Source organism: Polyodon spathula, chromosome 6 (genome assembly GCF_017654505.1).
Source record: "Polyodon spathula isolate WHYD16114869_AA chromosome 6, ASM1765450v1, whole genome shotgun sequence".
Lineage (NCBI taxonomy): Eukaryota > Metazoa > Chordata > Actinopteri > Acipenseriformes > Polyodontidae > Polyodon > Polyodon spathula.
The window spans coordinates 68,072,585-68,088,094 of NC_054539.1; the positions used below are offsets into that span (position 1 = coordinate 68,072,585).

The following is a 15,510-nucleotide window of genomic DNA, read 5'->3' on the forward strand; positions in this document are numbered from 1 at the left end:
ACCCCAACCCCAGGTTATACACACGGTCACTGGCTCTTGTTGCTTCCTTCTCCCGGGACAAACTCCCAACCCTGGATTATACATGTGGCCGTCGCAAGAGTTGGTCACTTCATTTCCTGATCCTTATAGCTTGGCAGCAACTCTTGAGGAGTACACAGGCAGACATACTGCGCATACTTTCTACAACCCTTTTATTTATGACACTCTGCTTATATATCAGTCTTTTTCAAGATTCTTGCAGTAAGAAAAGCAAAAGTATTAAAAGCTGGACTTGGGTGGTTATGCAAGAAATATTTAAGGTAACTAAAAACATTTAAGGTAACTTTGGATAAGTTCAGAATCTAACATAAACAATTCTTTCAAAATAAATCTGTTCAGTAATATTTTAAGATTATCTTTATTGTAACTGAATGTTAATCTGCAAGTATACATTAACGATGAGTATAACATACATACTTTTAGAAATTTTAGGAGATTTTACATGTGATATACAATCGTAGACACACACAGAGAAACCCAATTCATGACATCAGCTGTACCATATTGAGAGTGTATCATAGTTTTGTTCTTAATAACTATGGTAAATGTCACCTGCTCAAAATAAATAAACAAATAATAAAATAAAAACCATACCGAGTGCCTGTTTTATGGGTTATGTCGACACTCATAATACATAAATAGACCTTAGCTTTCACTTCTACTCATCTCGATATTCCCTTATATATAGATGTTCTCCATCCAATAACCCTATACTGCTTGTTACATACTGTACAAGGTGGCTGGTATACTCAGTTTATAGCGTTCTAGGTGGTAAACTGTGGTGATTTTGATAAGGTGATATACAAAGTATGCACAAGGTGTGGGAAAATAACTGAAGAAATGTACAGTGTGAAAAGCTGTTTTCATTTATCAAATGAGTAAGGTAGTCAGATTTCCCAAAAGACCAAAACTTGGAGTCCCTCACCAACATATAGAAGAGATATATTTGTCTTATTTAAAATGTACATGACAGGATTGTTCACTGTCTTGTGTCAAGTGGGGTCTCATAGGCACAGAGTAACAGATACACAACAACATCTATATTTGGCATGATTGTATACATATTCATTAAAGTGTAGAAACAGTTCTATGAATAAATGGGACAGTGGTGTTCATTATAGGTTAATGTAGGCTTGTGCATAGGGAATGTGGATAAACAAAATGCAAGAACACAATGGAAGGGAGATACCTGCATGAGCAATAATTCACATTTTAAAACACATTTATATAAAATGGTGGGGTTAAAATTCAAATAAGCGCTATCATATTATTAACTATTTATTTTAGGTCAACTTAAAGAAATATATTAATGCTAGAAAGGGTCTGGAAAAACTGTGTTAATGAGACCATAAACAAAGGTTGATTATCTTCTGATGACTATTGAACGGCTGTTTTAGACACTTATTGTTCTTCATCAAGGTATGTATGTAATATGGTTATTTTAACCCAGCAAGGTTTATAGTCACTGTGTAGGTGATCAATTAAGTCAGTGAAGTCTTGTAGGTATTGTTCCTCAAAAGTAGTTTATTCCACGGAAAGCAGAAGTTGCCACAGCATTACAGTACAGTGAACGGTCAACGGCACTGAGAATTACAAAGGATTTCTGCTTTACAGTCTATAATTATACTGAAAGCAAATCAATCATTTATTAGCATACAGCTAATCACAAGACTCAATAACAACAAAAAACATTTGCTCTACTCTGAACTATTTGTATTGCCCTATATTAGACTGTTAAACCAGTTCTAAATGATTCCAGTGACTTGTATGCACTAATTTCAACTATGAATGAAAGCTTAAATATGTACAAACCAATTTTACCTACACACTGTAGTGGCACAAACTCTCTACTTATTGTTGCTGTTGTTTTTTATATATGCATATACACATATCCTATATGATTAATTAACTGTAAAGGTGAGAATATTTTAAAAGGCAATTAAGTTTCAAATTGTAATGGTTCAGCAAAACTTTATTTTCGAATGCTAGAACAAATGCTTAAATGAAAAATAGCCTTTATAATAAATGATTCTACTAGTGAGGTTCTCAACTGAGTAATAGTAAGAGAATGTGGCAAATTTCTGAACCTTCCCCTGTGAAAGGCAATAGGTGTTTAGACTAGGGCTGTGAATTAACCAGTTCATTTTGTGGGAGATACTACTTTTTTTTTTTTTTTTTTAAACAAGTGTTAATCACACTGCTGTCTTGTCCCTCTTAGCATACCAAAATGAATTTCTGCACACCAGGACTGAATGAGTGTAGTTAATGGGAAGCTTACTTTCTGACAGTTTTTTGGATAGAAAGATTGTTACTTGTATCTGTTGTCAAAGCGAGTTGCAGTATCACAGAAATGCACCTAGTCTGCTGTACCACCAGCGTGACAAACATGCTTTCACTTCTCAAAATACACTTTCTGGTAGTTTTTCTGCTACAAATGAAATTCATCAATTTCGAGAGAGTACTCTCTTAGAAATTCAGGACTGCTGCAAACCCATGAATCAAGTATGATACTAAAACTTTCTGTTAGATAGCTATTGACTGCAGATCCATTAACATTGTAGCTTTGTCTTATCTCACTATCCATGTTTATTTTTAAAAGTTATTTACAGTTAATGAGGATATAACCGTTACTCAGTGAATGTTTTATTATTATTATTATTATATTATTATTATTATTATTATTATTATTATTATTATTATTATATAAACATCAATGGAAATAATCAGTTTATGAGTAAAGGATATGTAAACCATATGAAACTGATCATTGTAAATACATTTTGTTAGCTCTATGTTTCCTTGGCTGTTCCATATACATCATTGCTTAACCTTTGCAAATGTCAGCACTAGGATGTACAACACGCATGGGTGAATCAGTCAAAATGGCCTCCCCCAGGTCCACTCCTATAATTCGTGTAAAAATGGAGGGGACGGGGGTATTTTTTTTTTATTTTTATTGTGGGAAACTAAAAATGTTTTTAGACGCACTTGATTTTTGTGAACTTTTTTTTTTCTCTTGTTGAACTGTAACTTGACTGAGACCGTAGACAACTAACCTAGAGGGGCAAACTACCAGTATTTATTTTGCCCCTCTGCTTTTTTTTTGCTCAGTGTATACACACTATTATTTTGTTATGGTTTTGCATTTAAAAGGTTTAAATGTAATAAAAAATGGAAAGTCATTAAGAAGATGCCAGTAGTCCGACATTGATAAAAGAAGAAGAAGAAAAGAAACACAAAAAAACACACCCTACACATACAGTGACTTGACTCATAGTCCAAACTGCACTGTTTACTGTAGCTGAGATTACCAGCAGCGTGTCTGCAGCAGAAGATGCTGGGCAGTTTGGAGACTACAAAAAAAAAAAAAAAACTTAAATAATATAGGCCAGGTAGTTTCTAGTTGTAGTTTCTTTTTATTCTGTATTAATGAAATTATGTTCATTTAAAAACACAAGAGAGAACCAAAAGAGGTTTTTTTTTTTATATGTATTTTTTATATAATAAGGAAGTTAGTAGGTTCGTGTTGCTGTGGGGTCATGAACGGATTAAAGTTCAACACCAACTCTAAATAAAATGTTCTTACCTGTTATTAAGCACTGGTAATAATCTGAAGCAGTGGTATTTCAAAATAACAAAAGTCCCTGTTTACTTTAGTTAAATATGCTAATGTTTTTCATTATAAAAAACGTGTCGTTCTTTAGTGAAATTCATTTTCAGCTTTCATATTAAGATATCAAACAGAGTAGGACTTTGCTTGCACCGTTTAAGTCAAGTAAAGCTGCTTTCACACTGGCATGCTCTACCCCGGTCAGGACCCGATGTCATCTGGTGTCGGCTATGCGATTTCACTCTTTATAAAACAGGGTTGACCTGGGTGACAAACGCAAGTAAACAATACGCGTATCAATGCCCCGGAAGCAGCTTGTTACAGACACTTCCATCCAAGCTTCTCTGGATTCAACCGTCACCCCAAATGTTGATTTTAGAGCAAGTGTTTCTTTATCTGTGCTGCAATCTGGCTTATGACTAAGCAGAATAAACAAAAAATTGTTCCTTGCGAAAGTGTAACCTTCACACAGGCGTGGCTGTTTGTTATTTCGTCGGCAGTCATGCAGTTTGTCTCAACCCGGGTCAAAGTGTGTCAACCCACATTCTGAGGTGGGTCGCTGGGACCCAGGTTAACCCAGGTATGACCCAGGTACGTGGTTTCACACTATGCCGGATTCTGACCAGGGTAGCCAGAACCTGGGTCTGGACCCGGGTAGAAGTGCAAGTGTGAAAGGGGCTTAAGCTTATTTGTGTATAAAAGACCAACAATAGAGTCACAGTCCTTTTTCGCAGCCAGTGCCATCTTACTTTAAAGGCACGTGAAAGCAAAAGTTTTTTTTTTTTTTTTGCTTATATTACTTTCCCCATCGTTCTGCATAGTCAGCCATTGTTAAATATATAAAAATAAGGTACCCTGTCCGAAGCAAGTGCAAAACTTGCCCCAAAATTTAAAGTAAAAAATACTTAAATCTAGCAAGGGATGACTGACAGCAGTTGCATGATTGTTTTAAGTTATTTTATTATGGGTAAACTTTGCCCTCTAACTCAGTGGACCATATTTAGAAGCAAGCAAAAAGGCAAAAGACAATTTCTTAGAGGAATAAGACCATTTTAATGGTATAAAAACAGGAAACAACTCTTGACTGGTGCTTCCTGCAGCTAAGCTTATAATGTTAAATGTATACTCTGAAATTTGTTTTATTCAGCAAGAAAGAAATAAAAAAGTCTTTGCATTTGCTTTTTTTTTTTTTTTAAATAAAGCAAACCAGTGTTTCTGACATGGCAACTATTTTGAACTGCCTTACTTAGGGAATACATACCTTGAAAAGAACAATACTTGCTCTTTCCTTTAATAAACTACATGTGGGAATTCTAGGTGTAGCACTGTGCAGAGATACCATTGGTACTGGTTGTGCTACTTGCATGCATTGGTAATTAATTCATGCTCAGTAAGTACACATTGAACATTTTATACTGAAACACCTGCCCAATTTTGTAGGTTTGCAGTTACTAAAACTGTTTGCTTGGTTTCTAAAGTTTCTTAATTGTAAAATAAAATAAAATAAAATAAATCAATCCATTTGCCTCTCTACACTTCGCAGTCCTTCTTTTTGCTGCCCACTTTTTAACAAAGTTAGGCACCTATGACGGAGGCACAAAATTCTTGGACAATTGCTTCTGACATTGATTAAAACACAATGAATTGCTGTCCTGCTTTTAGAGAGAAACCAAAACTAGGAACCAAAACTAACTGAGTGTTATTGAATACGAAAGTGTATCGGTCCAGAGCATTTACATTCAAAGTGAGTGTAATTTCGATTTTTGTTATTATATGGTTAAATAAAATAATGCAAAAGCTTTACTTTTACAGTTAATTATTAGTTATCAACATTCAAAATTATGTCAAACTTGAAAATTGTCAAAATGGTCCTTGGAAAGTCCTTGCAATTTGTATCAGAAAAATTGTATGAACCCTGAATAAAACAAATTTAAATGAGATCACTGCAGTAACTGTATGAATTAAATATGCGATTAAAACCAAGATTAACTGAGATTTTTTTTTTTTTTTAATCTAAAGATTTTTTCGTGTTTTTTTTTTGTTTTTTAATCGCTTGACAGCCCTAGTTTAGATTAATGCATCAAAGCCTCTACCTCTGTAAAGGCACAATACATTCCACCAAATGACAAAATGTAAGACTGAGATAAAACTAAGCTGACAAAGAAAAGAATGTCTCCCCTTCGTATAGATATGTAAAAACCTTTGTATAAGTATTTTCTAGGTTGCAAAATATGGGGGGCGACCTATAAACCGGTTTTTACAGTAGATACACAAGAAAAAGTCTCATTTAATGTTTTAAATATTACAATAGAGGCAATATGATTAACCTATTGTTACAAACTTATGCTATTGCAATTACAAAACATTGTTCTTAGTAATATTCACACTTCTAGTTAAAATAGCTCTTTTACCGTTCTATAATGAGAAAGAGATATATACTCCTCTGAGATACCCGTACTGGAAAACCAGATTATGGGTTGCTGATAGAATTTTGGAGAACAATTTCTATGTCAAGAACAGAAATCTTCTTGTTGTCAAAATCAATGACATTACCCCTTATGACTGCAGTTTCCAGTGCAGAAATAGAATTACTAATGTAGTGGCTTCCTGAGAAACACTAATGCAGAAGGACACTGGTACCAGTTGTTTATTGTAGTCTTTTAGGGAGCCTACTATATGAGGGTTTCATAAATTGTGTATGGATTACCTATAACTAGATGTAGTCTACATTTGAATAAGTTTAACTCAAAGTATTATACTGTGTTTTATTCTTACAGTCCAGTCACATGGTCTGATTTGAGTAATTTCCAGATGAATATGGTAATTCTAACGTTACATACATTTTAATATGCTTCTTCGCCAAGACTGTTAACCAATGCATCTTAACAAGTATTCAAATAAAAAAAAGAAGAAGAAAACATGTATTATACTGTAGTCTATAGGAATTGTCCAACACTCATGAGAATCTGCTTTCTGGTTATTAGGGTCTCTGTATACTGGAAGCAGAATGGCATCCTTTATTAGAAAACATTGGGAGACCATTGAATATATTGATCAGAAGTAGAGCAGCTGTGATAGTGATATAATTAGACAGGTTCCTAGAAAAATCCCAACTTAATTTCCAGGCCTGGAAAAGTCATGGAAAATGGAGGGAAAAAATAAAAGTCCTGGAAAAGTCATGGAAAATTATGACACAATTTATATTGGCACAGTGAATCAGTATACACCGGCTAGGGGGCCATGTACAAGGCTGGTTAAAGCCATCTGTCTAGCTCTGCATCACAGTTAACGCTATTCTGTGTTGCTGGATAATAATTTGTGGGCAGCCAATCACTAGTATAATATTGCTGTCAGTGAAATTTCGGTGTATAAGTGTGGGGAACAGAAAGATAAAATTGAGTAGGTTAATATGACATAATATATTCATGTTCTAACATATATGGTGATTTTTTTCATTAATCATAAGTTTGGATTTTTTAAATTGAATTATTATTATTATTATTATTATTAAGGGACCCTGCTGTACTTCGTCTTGAGAACCTGTTGTCGCCCTCCTGCCACTTTGAGGCAGTGGAAGTTGGACTTTAGGAGGGATATATATATATATGCATATACATACACACACACACAGCGGTTTGCAGAAGTATTCACCCCCCTGCAAAGTTTTCACATTTTGTTGGCACCTGAGCGTACTCCACAACTATTTCAAATTAGTCTTTACATGTAGAATCTACAAACTACTCCACATTGATAAAGTTAAAAAATGCATATATAATATAAATAAGTATGATTTACACAGAAAAACAGAATAATCTCAATTGCATAAGTAGTCAAGCCCTTTGCTGCTGCAGCCCTAAATCAGCTCGGGTGCAAATGATGTGTTTGAAAGGTCACAAAATTTGTGAAATGGTTTCAGCCTGTGTGTACTCAGAGTGGTTTAATTTGTAGATAATTTTCCTCTGGTGTATAAAGACTTTTAAGCTGCAACTCACATAGTGATCCAACAAAGCAACCATGAAGACCAAGGAGCTTTCGAAACAAGTCAGGGATAAAGTGGTAGAGAGGCGCAGAGCAGGAGAAGGGTACAAGAAAATTTCAAAGGCGTTGATTATCCCTCTTAGCGCAGTGAAGTCCATTATTAAGAAGTCAAAGATGCCTCATACTACCCAGACACTACCGGGCAAGCAGGAAAGCAGGTTAGGGATGTCACTCTGAAGCCAACAATGACCTTGAGAGTTCTGCAAAGTTCTGTGTCTGAGATGGGAGTCGGTGTTCACACATCAACAATAAGCCGGTCCCTACACAAAGCTGGCCTGTATGGACGGGTGGCAAAAAATAAGTCATTACTCAAAAAGCCTCATGTTGAAGCACATATTGAGTTTGAGACAAAGCATGTAGATGATACTGCAGACTTACGGAAAAAGGTTTTGTGGTCAGACAAGACTAAAATTTAACTTTTCGGTCTAAATTCTAAGCGTTATGTCTGGTGCAAGCCCAGCACTACACATCACCCAGTCAACACCATCCCAACTGTGAAGCATGGTATTGGCAGCATCATGTTATGGGGACACTTCTCTTCAGCAGGGATTGGTAAGCTTGTCAGGATAGAGGGGAAAATGGATGGTTGAAGGTATAGGCGAATTCTTGAGGAAAACCATTTTGTGTCAGCCAAGACTCTGAAACTGGGGAGGAAATTCACATTTCAGAAGGACAATGACCAGAAGCACAAAGCCAAAACCACACTGGAGTTGTTGAACGCAAAACGAATTAATGTTCTTGAGTGACCCAGTCAAAGTCCTGACTTGAATCCAATCGAAAATTTATGGCTAGACTTTAAGACTGCAGTCCATCGACGATCCCCAACAAACTTACCAGAACTGGAGCAATTTTCTTGTGAAGAAAGGGCAAAAATGTTACCATTCTACTGTGCAAAGCTAGTAGAGACCTATCCAAAAAGACTCAAAGCAGTAATTGCTGCAAAAGGTGCTTCTACCAAGTACTCACTTAAGGGGATGAATACTTAATGCAACTAGTAAATTTCATTTTGTACATGTTCTTTGCAAGTTTTGCTGACATTTAACCTCCTCCTCCTATTACAGTGTTCAGTTTAACCACTACAGCTTTGAATAAAAAAAGTTTGTTTGAAAGTTGTTTTTGTTTGTTTATTTTTTTAAACAAAGTATCAGATCTCTTTTTTCACCCTCTAAACAGACCCAGTATGAAGAATTATTTATTGTATCCTTCTAAAAAAAAAAAAAACACTGGAGGCAAACTTTTAACCATTTTAGCTGCCATATTGAGATATACTATGTAAATTGGCCCATGGGTAAAATTTTGTAGTTCTCCTGAGCTTCACGTCATTTTCATAATGTTGATTACTGTATTCACCAGACTAACTCATACTCGTCCATTTTGATATTCAGAAATTTGGTAAAGACTGAAGATTTTATTATAAAATAAGTAGTATTTAGAGTCCATCTGAAATTGAAAAACATAAACGTGAAATTGCAAATGTACATCTTAAAAGCATGTTAGTGATGCATTCTAAAACGTATAAAGATTTTGATAGCTTCTTCCACTGTTCCTGTGTGCTTGAGGCATAATTGGCTTGATTCTAAAAGCTATTAATCAAAATAGCTTTTAGAAATTATAATTGGCTAAATTGTAATTGGCTCACTTCTTCAGAATTACATTTTCTCAAACATTTAATTTCGGGGCTTATACACTGTCTTAAACTTCCTTGTTCATTTTCTACTGATGCATTTATTTTTTCTTAAAAATTTTTAAAAAAAAAACTGCTATAGACAATTTGTACTAAATAACTTAATCTAGCATTTTGTGTCATCTAGAAATGTATGAGTAACCACTCATTTAAATATATATTTTTTTCATTAATTGTTTTTTAGTCCTGTTGCAGTTGGATAGTGACGCTCTGCCTAAGGATATGACCCTGGCTTTATCATATTTACTAGCATTGCCACAGGTATATACAGTGCATTTACGCCACCCATCTGCTCCAGCTCATCCAGAACTCCACTGCTCGCCTGGTGTTCTCTCAGTCTTGCTTCTCCCGCGCTACTCCACTGGCCCCCAGTCATCGCTCGCATCCAGTTCAAGAACCCACCTGACCTCTCCACCCGCACTAGAAGACTGGCTGTACCTCCTCTACTCTCCACTCCCTCCAGAGCCAACTCCTCCTCTACCCTAGTCCTAGTGGTGGAACGACCTTCCTACGGATGTCAGGACTGCCCAGTCCCTGACCACCTTGTGGCTCCTCCTGAAGAAACACCTGTAAAACTCAAATCTTCCCTTCTGGACAATATAGCGCTCTGCCTTTAATGCACTTTAATTTGCACTTATCTGCTCCCTATTTTACTATATTTAATCCTGCACTTAATCCAATCTGTAGTATTTTCTATTTTACTTGCACTCGTATCTAACCCTGACTTAACTATCAACCCTGTTATCTGCTCAATATAATTAACAACAAGTTATCACGTTTATAAAACTAATTAAAAAATGATAGTCGCATGGCTATTGTGACATGAATGACTGAATACCACACAATGAGTAGCTTTGCAATGGGAGTTGTCCAGACTTTTAGACTGCTTTTGTAAACTGCCCCAAATAATATACAGAGGAGATGTTCATGTGTGAGGGGGGTGAACAGAAGGTTCGCATATCAAATTACAGCAGCACATGGAAACATGACTGACTTTAAAATGATGGTATTTTACTTTTAACTCTTGTTTTTCAAAACTTTGTGACGGTCAGGCAGTACTAGTTGACCAGCAGTCAGATTCTGCGCTGGACACTAGACCCGCCCGTGTGCATTTACATGGAAAAAAAAACTATGCTATAACACAAGCTGATGGTGATCAGATTCCAACTGTTTTAGTCGTTAGTAGTGGTTAGAGTCATCACATCGCTCGATAGTTTTAGTATTAGTGTTATTATTTTTGTTATTAACTCAGAACTATGTACATTCTCAAATGTAAAACAAAACAAATCAAAAGCCAGCTTTATAGATTGAATATAAACAAACACAAAACTCCAGACAGGTAAGTAAGTTTTTTACTTATTATTTTAGTCTTTAAATGCAGTGCGTCCCCACTATTTTAAGCAGTATATTGGCCGACTGGTAAACACACCCTGCGTTTTTTCATGCAAAAAAGTGCAGAGTAGTTTTGACTTTTTTTTTTTTTTTAAAGGAATAGGCGGCATTTTTGACTGCCACACGCCCTTCCCTTATAAAGTCACACGATATTTATGGTTTAAACTTCAAAACACACAGACATCTTCAGAGTCGTCTTTGAATATTTTTATTAACCTGGTCTCTTCTACTTCTTGGGAAGAAGGCAAATAAGGCTTCGATACATAGATTATTCTCATCCGCGACTACATAAGTGACAGGCCTCGGATTTTAACGATCCAACAAGGTCCTTTCCAGCGTGGTGTTAGCTTAGCAGAGAATTTTTTAATTTTGAAGAGAAGGGATGAATTTGTTCATCTTGGCTGTAGGCTTACTATCGTTTACTTCTTCCCACAGCACCAAGGCCCTTTCAGAATTCTTCCCACATTCAACTCTGCTGGGCTGTAACCTGTAATTTCTTGCTTTAAGGTGTTCAGATCAAACCGGATCTAGTAAAAATGTTATTGATCAGTATATGACATATCTTACTAGCTGTAGCAACACAAAGTGGAAATAACTACCCACTTTAAATGGTAGTCAATAATTACCAGTAGATAACAAAACTCTTTTGAGCTACAAAGGAATGGACCCATTATATATGTCCCTAACATTTCCCAGGGCTGTGCAATATGTACTGGTTACAGAAACCCTGTGGGATGTCCGTTATCAGGCTTGTGCTGTTGGCAAATTTTGAAATAAAGCACATATATTTAGCCACATCTCTTCCTATCCCTGGCTAATAAGCATCATCTCTGATCCTTTTCATGTTTCGGCTCAAACACCTTGCTGTAATCCTAGCACACTTGGCATTACACGTGAAGTCTATATCATTGACAGTGCATCTGGGGCTTCTTGTAGGCGTCCTTTCCTGTACTTAACAGTAAAAACAAATCCCTGTAATAGGAGTGCCCATCTGGTTAACTTGGAGTTCAGCTTTGGGTGATTAAACACCCATAGTAACGCAGCATAATCTGTGACAAATGAAAAATGCCATCCTAGATAAGGTCTCCATTTCTCGAGTGCCCAAATCACTGCAAGGCATTCCTTTTCCATTGCACTGTAATCACTGCAGAGCATGCCTTTTCCGGTGCACTGTAATCACTGCACAGCGTTCCTTTTCCATTGCACTGTAATCACTGCACAGCATTCCTTTTGCACTGTAATCACTGCACAGCATTCCTTTTCTGTTGCACTATGAAAGGAAGGGAAAAATCAGGATATCCAAGGACAGGTGATGTTACTAAATATATTTTAAATCAGTGAATGCTTTGTTACAGATTTCTGTCCATTTCCATTTTATATAGAAGCGGGATATGTACCTATGATACCAACCAAAGAGTTCTAAGTGTTGTAGTTATTTCAGGTTAGTACAGGAAACAGTTCACCCACTGTGGTCTTCTCAGTAGTAAGGCCTTGGCTTGATATCACGTGTCCTAATTACCTTACCTAATTAATAATATTTACAGTATAATCACTTCTAAATCTTTTGTAGACATTTTTGTATTACTTTAGTATAAATACATGTTAATTTGGATTAATATGTTGTTTTTTTCTGACTATGTGAACGAAGACACACATTTGCCCGTTTTCTCATTGGAAATAGTGATATTTTGAAATATCACTGTCCAGGTCACAAAAGCAAAGTCTGTGAGGAATAATAAATAATAATAAAATATACTTTTGAGGCATAAGCAATTAGGAAATAACACTTACTACCCAGGAACAAAACTTGTGTTGCATAGTGTAATTCAATGTAATTCAGCATATTATGCCCTGCAGATCTCCAGACAGGTAAGCCCGTTTGACTCCATGTTTCAATGACAAATGTCAGACACTTTACAAGGTAAGTGCTTGATATTCTGTTGTAAAACAGTTTAAGACCATGCAGTAATCCATTTACAGACACACTACTGTAACACAGCTCAGTTTCCCTTTTGAGAAAAGTAAGCAGCTTGAAATATTTTCTCATGTTCCACCTTCCCTGTTATATAAATATATTTACTCAAAGCCTCCACTAGTGTTTTCTACTATTACAACAACCTTGATAGAATTGGCAGAAGGCACAGGTGTCGTTGCCCATCCATCAACAGTCCAAAGCACCTTTGACCATTGTTCTATAGTCCAATTTCTGTTTTTATGCATAGTTTACCCTTTTAGTCTTGTTAACAGAGATATTCTTATTGCAACACAACCTTTAAATCCCGATTTCAAGAGTGACCTTCGTACTGTTGATTCTTCCAGTCCTGAGTTTGTCAATTACAAATGATGTTTCTCTGTATTTGCTGATTATGCTTCGCATACCACACCTTGAAAATCAAGTAATGCAAGCTATTTCACTCAATCTCTTTCCTTCTTTATGCAAGTCAAGGCTGTTATAATAGTAGAAAACACTAGTGGAGGTTTTGACTGAATTATTGATGCTCATAATGCATCAAAGTAGAATAATACAACGTCTAAGACATTTGCACAGCAGTGTTAATAGTGTATATATATATATAATATTGTCGTAGTATATATATATATATATATATATATATATATATATATATATATATATATATATATATATATATTATATATATATATTATATATATATACATGAGAGCCGTACTATAATAGGTTGTTTCTTTGTCGTGGATGTTGTCAAGGTCAACAGTTTATTGAGTCAAGTATTTTATATATGTTCTTACTGTATTGGATTACTGACTCATAGCATGCCTTATCAACATGTTTCTTCCCATAGAACTGACCTGTGATTAACATTTCTCCTTTCCTGATTTACACTTGTGCAGCGATTGGGTTAACTCAACTCATTCACTTCTAGCTGATTTTAGTGGAAAATGCATGCCAGCTTGTCTCTTCCTTCCCTGCTGAATACAGCTGAACATTCAATAGTGGCCATTCAAGTAGAACCACAGTAATAGGCACTTAAATAATTCTTCTCAAGAATGCTATATTTTTGCGGGTTGATAAGATAATTTATTAATTTCCTGAGCTATTATCTTTGGAATGACTTAATCTGTTCTACATAAAACTACTATATGCAGGAAGAATTGGCATGAAATGCTATTCTACATGCTGCAGATGTAGGCTATTTCTACATTATACTGATAAATGTGTTATTTATATTCCAATTGTGAAGTATAGAATCTGATCATTCAAATAAAAAACAGCAATAACAAAATTAAAATCTAAATCTTTTCTATTCTTCTGTTGAGTCTTCTATTGAGACGGCAAAAACACTTTGGCATTCTAAAAACTGAAATTTTCAAATACCATTAATTGAAATGAAAAAAAGCAAACATGTTAAGAAAATGACCTACAATTCCAATAGCTAAGGGATAACACACTTTGGGGCTTATGGGTTGTGTTTCATTAACATAAGGGTGTGGCTGGGTTGGAGCTTCGCTTCATGCCTTCATACGAACAAAGCTGTATGTTAATGCAAAACAACCTACGAGCCCTGAAGTGTGCTATCCCGCTTATAAAACGGACACAGTAATATTTAGAACACCAAACTTTTTTTTTTTTTTTTTTTAAATATTGTATATTCTTCTGCTTTGGAGAAAAAATAGTCCATCATGGTTAAACTGGAGGTTTTCAACATTTCTAACAATAAGTACAATAATAGAATACTATTTTATTCCAGCCAGGATTAAAATAATTAATTGCAGCCCTGTCCAGCTACTTACCTAAATGCCTGGAGCTAGTTAAAACGAGGGTACACGCAGCCGAGAACGTGCTAGATCCAGGGGAAAGGCGAAATTTAATTGCAGGCTTTGCAATGCGCTAGACCGCGACTTGGTATAACTAGCCAAAATGGCTAAAATAACATTAACACTACTAAAAACTTAGAGACTGTAAATATATTTATATATATATATATATATATATATATATATATATATATATATATATATATATATATATATATATGTGTGTGTGTATATATATATATATATATATATATATATATATATATATATATATATATATATATATATATATAATGCTTTTTCATTTTTAAAAAACTCTTTTTGTTCATTATTCCGTGTTGTCTCTAGTAGTAATAAAAAAAAAAAAAAACTATACTCAGGCTGTCCATTGTGAGTTTAACATGTATTGATAATTTATTAATAGAAGTGTAATTAGACAAAACTAAGTTCCATCCTGCATTAAACTATATCTATGCACCTCTCAGCAGCCAATCAGCGTGCAGCACCCGAACAATCCGTTACTTGAACTTTTTGTACAAAACGGTATTATGTGCAAGAGCTACAGAACTGTATTCAGTACTTTGGAAAAGCAAGTTACATGAAGGTCAAGTTTAATAGGATTTACCTCTACCTTAATAAAATACAGAAGCCTTGACTTAGAATCTTTTTACAAAGGCATAATGGCAAAAAAGTCAGCAGCCATTTCTGTCTATATATGGTTATATGGCAGATAGATTCATATGTTGCCAAAGTTATTACTGGCAGAACCTGGGAGAGGGTTAATTTTTAGTACTACTGTATACAAGGTACTGCACATTTTTACCAGTGACAGTTCTGTACTGAGTGTTGAAGAATGTTTTCCCAAAAAAGATTATTTATGTGCAAATTATAGAAATTCTGATCAAAACACTAAAAGGAGAATGCATTATTCACCAGCTCTTTCATAAGACAC

General features: G+C 35.2%; 1 pseudogene; it reads left to right on the forward strand.

Annotated features, from left to right (window-relative positions):
* The window catches only part of LOC121317738, a 213,010-nt pseudogene that overhangs the window by 115,236 nt on the left and 82,264 nt on the right, over nucleotides 1–15,510 (forward strand).